Source organism: Eretmochelys imbricata, chromosome 10, assembly GCF_965152235.1.
Source record: "Eretmochelys imbricata isolate rEreImb1 chromosome 10, rEreImb1.hap1, whole genome shotgun sequence".
NCBI classification, from domain to species: Eukaryota; Metazoa; Chordata; order Testudines; family Cheloniidae; genus Eretmochelys; species Eretmochelys imbricata.
In genome coordinates this window covers 38,286,861-38,297,536 of record NC_135581.1, presented here as the reverse complement: position 1 = coordinate 38,297,536, position 10,676 = coordinate 38,286,861, and the positions used below count along the sequence as shown (strand labels likewise).

General features: G+C 46.7%; 1 protein-coding gene across 1 annotated transcript in view; it reads left to right on the top strand.

Moving 5' to 3' along the window:
- The first annotated feature begins 6,537 nt into the window (after window positions 1-6,537).
- IFT140 (intraflagellar transport 140) overlaps window positions 6,538-10,676 on the top strand; it is a 253,776-nt gene continuing 249,637 nt past the window's right edge. Inside the window, exon 1 of the mRNA XM_077828863.1 lies at window positions 6,538-6,598. The gene's annotated coding sequence lies outside the window, so the exon portion shown is untranslated. The remainder of the gene's footprint in view (window positions 6,599-10,676) is intronic.

The window sequence follows — 10,676 nt, the reverse complement described above, 5'->3', positions numbered from 1 at the left end:
CATGATAAAACTGGAAATGACTGAACCTCTTCGGACTATGACTGTCAAGCAATTTTAAAAATTGAGATTAATTGCACTTTTAATTTTACTGTTAAACAATTAATAGAATATCATTTATTTAAATATTTTGGAGGTTTTCTATATTTTCAAATATAGGCTCAGGATGTGGGTCTCCAGGCTTCAGCCCCCCTCGGGGCACAGGGATTCAGCCCAGTAGTATAAGGGGCCTACCATCAAACAAATGTAGTCCCCTGCCCCCTGACTCCTCAGATTCCCGTCCCTAGAGGTATTATTTCTGGGGCCAAGACAGACACATAACCAGAAGCAAAGGGTGACGTGATTTTTCTAAGAACTCATCCCACCGCCCTCTACCAATCAGGATGGCTTCCAGCCGCACAGGACCTCCCGGAGAGTGGATATGACCAATCAGAGCGGGAGGAGTTCTGGGGCAACTTGCCTAGAAGAGGGTCATGTGACCCCTCTAAGATCTCCCCCTACTGCCCTCTACCAATCAGAGCCCAGCATCGCCCCAGGAAGTTCCAGCACCGCGCAGAAGATGCCATTTCCTTCCAAGAACGCATCTTTTAGAAATTGTGGAAAGGCCGAGAGGAAACACGGACTCCTTCACCACCCTCTGTGAGAACTTCAGACTTTGTTTTAGCTCTGAGGGCCTTCGACCACCTGCGGAGGAAGTGCTACATCAGCAACAGTTCTGAGGAGGAGGAGGAGGGAGAGGCCATGCAGAGCCCTTTGGCCCAGCCCTTGATGGATATGCCGGAAACTGGTTCTAACTCTGTTTCAAAAAAACTTCAAAGTCTGTAGTTAGCAGGTTGATTTGATCATTACAACTCTTAATTAATAGATGTTTAAGGAAATTAGGCACCCCTCCCCAAAGTTCCCTTTTGTGATCTGAGGGGTGGGGGAATTAAGTTGTCTGCACAACGAGGATCCCTTTTTTTAGTTAATACTGTACTTTTTCCTGTTTCAATGAAAAAACAGCACTGTAGGGCCTTCTTACAGTATTAAACCGTAAATCACCATATATAACAATCCTTAATATTACTGTACTGACTCGGGGGGGGGACCTTGCAGATATCAATGAATGTCTTAGGGTTGTTTTTTTTAATAATGGTTCTTCCATACTTAAAATTTTGGTTTGTTTTGAAATAAAATGGATGTAGCACAACCATAGTAAACACTCTACAAACACCGCTAGCTTTTAAATGTTTGATTCTTAGGGTTTTTTTCATAGCTTTTAAATGTTTGGTCGTTCTTACAGCAAATGCTTATTTTCTAAAAGTATGGTGGAGGTTTATGAACCCTTGAAACATTTCAGTTTTGGGTTAGACCCTTGTTTATTTATGTAAATATATTATTTAAAACTTTTAATTACTTTGAGTTGCTAGAAAGACTGACCTATAGCGGTCAACGAACTCCTGGGGTTATTATTTAAACTGTCCAATAGCATCAATGAACTCCTGAGGTTTTATTTCATTTAATATTAATCAGAGCTCATCATCCCCCCACCCTTACTGTGGGTGTAGACCCATCCAACTTAATTATTGATCACTAATACATTTAACCCTGATGGCAACAAGGGTGGATAATCACATCTAGACCTACAGACTCAATAGAAACCTGGCTATAAAGTGGGGGTGTGGTTAAACCATCAGCTCAACAGGCTGAGTCAGCTCTATTGTATTCAAACACATGTCTCAAACATCCCTGTTCTATATAGAAGCTTTTCTTGTTTTTTGCTTTATTTTAAACATATTTTTAGGGAGGGTTCCTCACAAGATTCTACTACACACATTTCAGCTTTTTTGCTGTAAATGGGTCTCTTTTATACAAAGACCCAAGAGCTAGTTTCTCACAACCTATTTCTTTAAATTTAAAACAGATACAGCCCCTTGAAAACAAACCAAGAAGCTCCATCAAAGAAATCTGATGAGGTTCAATGAGGACAAGTGTAGAGTCCTGCACTTAGGGCAGAAGAATCCCATGCACCGTTACAGACTAGGGACCAAATGGCTAGGCAGCAATTCTGCAGAAAAGGACCTAGGGGTTACAGTGGACGAGAAGCTGGATATGAGTCAACAGTATGCCCTTGTTGCCAAGAAGGCCAATGGCATTTTGGGATATATAAGTAGGGGCATTGCCAGCAGACCAAGGGACGTGATCATTCTCCTCTATTCGACATTGGTGAGGCCTTATCTGGAGTACTGTGTCCAGTTTTGGACCCCACACTACAAGAAGGATGTGGAAAAATTGGAATGAGTCCAGTGGAGGGCAACAAAAATGATTAGGGATCTGAAGCACATGACTTAGGGGGAGAGGCTGAGGGGGAATGGGTTTATTTAGTCTGCAGAAGAGAAGAATGAGGGGGGATTTGATAGCTGCTCTCAATTACCTGAAAAGGGGTTCCAAAGAGGATGGATCTAGACCGTTCTCAGTGGTAGCAGATGACAGGACAAGGAGTAATGGTCTCAAGTTGCAGTGCTGGAGGTTTAGGTTGGATATTAGGAAAAACTTTTTCACTAGGAGGGTGGTGAAGCACTGGAATGCGTTACTTAGGGAGGTGGTGGAATCTCCTTCCTTACAGTTTTTTAAGGTCAGGCTTGACAAAGCGCTGGCTGGGATGGTTTAATTGGGGATTGGTCCTGCTTTGAGCAGGGGGTTGGACTAAATGACCTCCTGAGGTCCCTTCCAACCCTGATATTCTATGATTCTATGATCAAAACTTTTATCTTACTTAAGGGCCACACAGACTTCTAACAGAAAAACAGATAGTCACAAAGCTCTTTTCAATAGATATTTTTATTTACAACAACCAAGTTTTATATCATGTTTGTCCCCTCACCATTCTCTAACATAATCTTTTTAGATTTCTTACAAATAGTCTTTTTCTTAAGCAGGGTTCTGTAACTTTTTGTGCGGAACAGACCATCAATATAATGCTGTAAGCAGGCATCTTCCGGTTTGGTCATTTTCTTTAAAACATTGTCAGGGTCTCGCCCGAATTGCACAGCATTTTCCAAGGTCACCCTTTGTGCTAAATTTTCTTGGGTTAGGCACAGACATTGCAAAGCACAACCTATGGCAATAACAGTGTTTAATAAGCTTACCAAACACAGGTCAGTGCACAGGTCCCAGAGCTTGCAGTTTATATCCTCTGAAGTCCAACTCACACAATCATGGTGCCATTGGACCCTCACAATTTTTGAAAAGCTTTTCCCTAAGACAGTGATTAAGGACAGCATAAACAGCAACACGTACAATAGAACACATGACATTTTTACACTCAAGACGTGATTGGTGATTGTTGAAATAACCTCTTGGGGCAGTCCGACAGGGGAAAAACCCATCTGATTGGTAGAGGGCGGTGGGAGGAGTTATTAGAGCGGTCACATGACCCACTTCCGGACAGATCACCCCACCCCAGAACTCCCCCTGATTGGTCAAATCTCCTCTCGGGGTGGTCCTGTGGGGGGCAAAACCCATCCTGATTTGTAGAGGGTGGTGGGAGGAGTTCTCAGAGGGGTCACATGACACCTTTTGCTTCTGGTCATGTGTCTGCCTTGATCTTTGAAGTACTACTCCCTGGGGTGGGGGCCTGAGGGGTCAGGGGGCAGGACCTATGTTTGATGGATGGTAGGCCCCTTATACTACTCTGCCCCCGCCACCTCCGGAGCTCCCAGCCGGGGCTTCAGCCCCTGCACCGCCTCCGGAGCTCCCGAGTGGGGCTGTTACAGCTGCCTCCCTCCCTGCCCAGAGGTAAGCGATTAACAGGTTCAATATTTTCAGTTAATTCCAGGCGTTAACTGTGATTAATTGACAGCTCTAGTTCGGACACAGAGCTTATTCATCCGCTACTCTCCAGTTTCACATTTTCAATGACGATGCTTTCATGGCTAAATATAATTATGTCAATTACTCAAAAGTACAGGAACCTCTGCCTAGACATTCCTGATGAAAAATGGGGACAACTTAAGGTGTTCATCTCTGAGGGACCCTCTTTGCCCATCCTACAGCTCTGCAAGTCTCTTTGGACTCTGCGAACACTGCAGCCTGATCCATCTCAACTGCCATTGTTATGAGGTTGGCATCATGACTGCACCTCTTGGGCTTTCCTAAAGAGGTACAAACTACGGTAGAGGGCCTACTCTTTGAAGGTCCCAGATTATTCATGGAGCATACGGATGACTCCCTTAAGGATTCCTGAGCAACTGTCCCCTCTCTCGGTATTTACACTCCAGCACCAGAGACACTCAGGGAATTATCAACTTCATCCAGAATCCCGACTGCTGCATTATACTGTACAACGGCAATGCGTTACCCGACGTTGACAGAAGCCATGTACCAAATGCAGACATACGACTTCCCACGGGGCCGTTTCCCATGCATCTCCAGCCAAACAATTCTGAAGGTGTGGTTGAGGCCCCAAGAAGCCTTCCACTGTTCCAGCCATGTCAACCATCTTCAACATACATCAATTTGGCAACGGCCTAGCTCCTTTCTTCCCGTTATGGAGGCTAATTACCTCAGACAAGTAGGTTCTGGAGATCGTCAGGGAAGGATATGTCATCCCTTTCTGGTCTATCCCATCCCACCACCCTCCCTCCCCATTCCTCTTCAGGGACCCTTCTCATGAACCCCTCCTATGAGAAGAGGTATCAGCTGTAGTAAATGCTGCTCCAAAACCCCATCCTTCCAATTAGGGGCACTGCTCTCTAGTCACTCACAGAGGAGCACCCATTGGGCTGTCGCTTGAACAAGAAGAAGAGGTTACTCACGTGCAGTAACTGAGGTTCTTTGAGATGTGTGTCCCTGTGGGTGCTAGCCTACCTGCCCTCTTCCGTTTGCTTCAGAGCTGCAACATTAGCTCTGTGGCAGAGAAGGAACTGGGGCCTGTCAGACTGCACAGTGCACATGTGCTGCTGCATTCACCATGGAGCACCCATAGGGACACACATCTTGAAGAACCTCAGTTACTGCACAGCTTGAGTAACCTTCTCTTCTATTCCTAGCTCTGTCAGTGACCGGCTGGGTGACCCTGGCATGTCACCTCCCTGCTCTGTGGGTCAATTTCCCAATCTGTAAAAGGGGGATAATGAGACTGACTGCCTATGTGACATGCTTTGAGATCTACTGATGAAAAGCTTCCTATGAGAGAGAGCTGGTGTGATCTCCTCCCACCAGGGGGAGCAGCCAGGGAGACATCTGCCTGCTAACAGAACCCAGGTGGAGGAGACTAGTCAGGGCCGTCCCTAGCCATTTGGGTGCCCTACATAGCCCCAGGCCTTGCCCCCACCCCCCCAGGGTCTGGGAAGCAGGAGCTGTATGGGAGGGGTACTTTTGGGGGCCCCATAGGCCCAGAGTGGCCCAGGGGATTAGCGGGGGGGCTGGGAGCAGCCTGCTCCACTTTCCTCACCCCGGCCCCAGACGTATCACTCGTGGGGTGGGGGTTGGGGAAAGGTCCTCCCCCGCACTCCCCGGCAGCAGCGGAAGCGGAGCAGCCCGGCCCTAGCCCACTCTACTCCACCAGCTCCTAGGCGCGCCGCTTCGCTTCCCGCTGCTGGTGTGTGCGGGGGGGTGTCCTTTCCCTAACCTCACTGGCGGCTGGGAGCTAGCAGAGTGGAGCGGGCTGCCCGCTGTCAGTGAGTGTGGAGTCGCTGGGGGAAGAGGTGGAATGGGGGCGGGCTGGGGGCAAGGGGAAGAGGTGGGGCGGAGGGAGTTGTCTTGGGCCCCACACCCCACTAGGGATGGCCCTGCCCCTTGCAGTGGGCACAGCCCACAAAGCGGGGGGGGGGGGGCGGCTGGGGGATAGGGCTAGTCGCCGGGGCTGCCGCGTATGTAGCATGCAGCTGCCTAGGGCCATCATGAAATTTGGGGCAACTTGGTGCCCCAAATTTCATGGTGCCCTATGCAGCTGCGTATGTTGCATATGCCTAAGGATGGACCTGAGACCAGTGATTTGGTCAGGGGGAGGGATAGCTCAGTGGTTTGAGCATTGGCCTGCTAAACCCAGGGTTGTGAGTTCAATCCTTAAGGGGGCCATTTGGTATCTGGGGCAAAAATTGGGGATTGGTCCTGCTGAGCAGGGGGTTGGACTAGATGACCTCCTGAGGTCCCTTCCAACCCTGATATTCTAAGACTGTCAGCTGGGGAGAAATGTCAAGGCAGAAGTCCAGGTGAACAGAGAGGGGGTAAGGTCAGTAGCAGGTTAGAGGGTGGGGGAACAACACCAGTCTAGAGTAGCAGGACTCCTGGGGGCGAGACAGGACAGGCGGTGGCACACGCTGCACGTGGACTGCCAACTCATCGATTTAAAGGGCCAGCACCATTCGCGCAGCGGTGAAAGCGTTCTTCAGCTTTTGGCTTCGGCGATTTCCGTGACCGTTCGGTTTAGGCCGGGCGTTTCCGTGACCGTTCGGGTTCCCCGGTGGGCAGGTTCGGCGGTTTCCGTGGCTGGGGCTCCGCCGTTGTCAGGGGTAACGCTAAGCATCTCGGTGCAAGTGGAGGTCTAGAGGCCGCCACGCAGGCCTCAGCGGGTCCTTGCCCCCTCGCACGGGGCCATCTGCGCTGTTGCTAGCGGCGGGTAAGAGTGCGTAGAACTGCGGGGCGCGGACAGAGGAGTCCCGGGCTCCAGCTTCAGAGAACGGCCGGGCGTGCCGCTGCTTTGCCCCCTATCTCTACGAGAAGCTGTTCGGGCGCCGGGCCCATCCTGACGGGGCCAGTGCGGGGGCCGGGCCCGTCCTGCTGGCGGAGTGCAGGATCCGGTTCGGGCTTCTAGTCTGTTCGGGAGGGGAGGGGGCTCGGGGTCTGGTAATGGGCCCAATTTAGCCTTCGAAACCTGTGTGTGCGCGAGGGTCTTTTGCCCTCCAGTCCGATGAAGTGTGAAAAACTATCTGACATAATTTGCTGCCAATAGCAGTTTGTTACACTACATACTGCCTGCGTTACAGCGCTGTCGGAGTCTGCAGCACCGACCGAATACATTTTCACCCAGCTTCTTGCCACCTGGAATTTAATGCCCACATAATAAACATACCCAGGTCATCACACTTGAAAGTCTTGGAGAGTCTCCTCGGGTTGTAAGAGAAACGCACGAAGCACCAACGTAGTGAGTATGAGCTACAAATTGGAGAAGGCAGCCATTGAGAGAGCTTAAGAAACTTGCAGTTAAGGGTCAGATCTTTTATTGTAGTGGAAGGGAGTGATCTTGAAGATGCCTGTTGTGGAATCAAATCTTATGCTTAATCATAATCAAGGTTTTTAAAATATTTTTCCAGTTTGTTTGTAAAATATTTTCTTTTTCTGTTTGTTTTACTGTCCATTTGACTTGTTTACTTATGTGATGCGTCTTTGTTGCTGTACATTTTAATAAGTAATCTGAACAGAAAAATTAGAACTAATAAATAAACTGGGGGGATTTAGAGGGGGGAGAAATTGGCCAGTCTCTTTTGGTGAAGATGAATGGATTCTGCCCACATGGAGTCCATTGTAGGCTGAGGGCCTAAATTCGACTTTTACAGTTCTTTTCACTTTAAAGTTTACAACTTTAGATTATTAAATGGGTAAGAGAATTTTTTAAAACTGAATTTATATTGACAATGTCCCTTGAAACCTGGCCTTTAAATCTGTTTCCTTTATCTGCAATGTGTCCATCTTTGACTTCTGTCACTTGTGTAATATAGCTTGATTTTGTACATTTTTTTCATATATAATATTTCAAACAGTTTTAGAGTTTGTTAAAAAATTAAAAATAATGGTACAGGGGAGAGATGCATCCACGGAGAGACTTTATAGAGATAATTGCAGAGTTTCTGAGGGAAGTGTCCCAGAAAAGAATCTGGGAAAAGATGTTTATTATTGTATTTGCTGCTGGATTCACTGACAGGTATGTAACTGAGCAGGAGGGCAAACCATTGTTGATTTGGAATCTGGGGTAGCTGATAGTATCACACATGGAATATAAACATCTTTAGGAGTTGTGGAGTTCAGGGCAGAAGAACTGTAATTGTAATTGTTTTGCCTGAATCTAGATGGTGCAGCTGTGGATGAGGACTGTTCAAATGGCATGCTGGTTTGTTTTTATGCATTGCAAAAAATTTGCGAATCTGGATCTCAAAAAAAAAAAAATTCTCCCTCTCTCTTAAGAAGTTTGATTTTTATTTTGAAAGACATGTTGCTATTTAAAGTTCCAAAACAAAACCCTACCAAAACAAAATGTTCCACTGCGTACACAATTATCTCTAGGATATATGAGAGAGAGAGAGAACAAACCTCACGTGAAAAATGTTACTCACATTGCTTAATGAACTACTGGAAGCCATGCAGATTCTAATGATTAAGTGTGTTGAAAGTGTATATATAGACTTATAGACATAGACTGCTGTGCCTGAATGGAGACCCATTGAGAGCCAAAGTCCCAAAAGAGTACTTCAACTCCAAGTTCTTGAAGCACTTTTGGGACACCTTGGTGGTATTTCAGAAGTATTCCCTGTATATTTTGGATTGATACTTAGGCCAGAGCTCTGAAGACAATGATTAAAATACTATTTGGCTGCTACTCACTTAAAATATATTTAAGAAAATGTTTTGGGGCTAGTGTAGCCTGGGTTTGGGAGATCTTAAGGAGATAAAGACTGGCATATTCGTAGATGTTGTGTTTCATGATGGATTTAATCACCCATGTGACTGAAGTCTCTAACTTTCCAAGGAGAGGCTCTCTTGTTTGAGGCTTTGCAAAAAATAAAAAGTGCTGGAACTTACAGCAATGAAAGACAATCTGGCCTTTTGTCTGAAAATGTTTCTTAGGTATGGTAAGTTTGAAGGGGTAGACGCTTCTGGATCTTTAGAGGCAAAGCTACAAAATCAGAAGTTTGATGCTTCAGTGAATGTGTGGATATCTCATTTACCAGGTTACAGCAAGCAACATTAGTGTGGTTTTAGAGCTTTGACTCAATACCGTGGTCTAGTTATTTAAATATATAAGTAGGCTTATTATGGCAATTTCATGTAGGGATTCAGAGAGAAACTAGGATTGTCTTCTGCTGGGGGCTGGCTCTAAAATTACCTGGTAATACCACCAAATCTGCAAGGATTTCACATTTATGTTTAACTAGATTTTAACTACAGTGTATGCCTTTTGGAATATATATAGTGTTGTTTTAGCCATATTGGTCTCAGGATAGTAGAGAGACAAGGTGGGTGACGTGATATCTTTTATTGGACCAACTTCTGTTGGTGAGAGAGACAAGCTTTTGAGCTTACACAGAGCTCTTCTTTAGGTCTGGGAAATGTATTTAGCTGTGACACCGAGTAAAAGCTAAATACGTCTACTATAAATAACTCAAAGAACATCCTACACCACAATTTACCCAGGAATTTAAGGATATCATCAAATCCTTCCCCAAATAACTACAAGAGAACCTCTACAAGCTCATCCCCCACTGACCCACCCCAGGGACTTATATGAGCTTCCCAAGATATGCAACCAGTGGAACCAGGCAGACCCATCATATCTGGCCATGACACTCTTACTGAAGGAATATAGGGACTCCTAGAAACCATCCTCAAACCACTTACCACACAAAGGGCCAGCTTCCTCTGTGACACAACTAACTTTTCCAGAAACTCTGCAACATTAACAACCTCCCTCAGAACACCATCCTTGCCACCAAGCATATCATCTTCCTGTACACCAACATACCTCACAATAATGGGGTCACTGCCTGCCTCAAATATATACAAGACAATGAAGAACCCTCAGATATCCAGCCCAAACACATCACCGACTCCTCTATATAATCCTCCCACATAACAATTTTACGTTCAACAAAACACTTTGCCTATACCCGGGGAACAGCAATGGGTACTAGGATGGCTCCCTAAAATACTAACCTCTTCATGGGCAACTTTGAAGAAGAATTTCTGGACAAATGCATCATGAAGCCAATGATTTACCTGAGCTACATTGATATTTTCATCCTCTGCACAGATGACCTAAACTCCCTTATAGATTTCCACTACAACTCCTCCCCCCATTCCATTGAACTCTCTCTACAACACCACTAGCATCAACTTCCTGTACACCATGATCAGCTTCAACAATGGAACTCTACATACAGCTTTATACAAGAAACCGACGGATCACCACACCTACCTTCAAAGAGCCAGTAACCACCCCAAACACACCAAGAAATCTGTTATCTACAGCCAGGCACTCAGATACCACAGAATGTACTCCGAGGAGAAAGTCAGGGGTATATCCTTAACACAGTTAGGCCTGGTCTATGCTAGGAATTTACATTGGTATAGTTATGTCCATAGGTGCCAACTCTGTGGGTGCTCTGTGGCTAGAGCACCCACTGGGAAAAATTGGTGGGTGCTCTGCACCCACCGGGAGCTCCTCGCCCCAGATCACTTCCGCCTCCTCCTCTGAGTGCATCGTGTCCCTGCTTCTCCTCCCAGTGCTTGCTGCCGTGAAACAGCTGTTTCGCAGTGTAACAAGCTCTGGGGGGGAAGGGGATGAGCGGGAATGTGGCGCACTCAGGGGAAGAGGCAGGGTCGGGGCGGGGATTGGGGGAAAGAGCCCAATAGGGGCAGGGAGGGGGCGGAGTTGGGGCGGGGACTTTGGGGAAGGGGTTGGAATGGGGGCAGGGCAGGGGTGG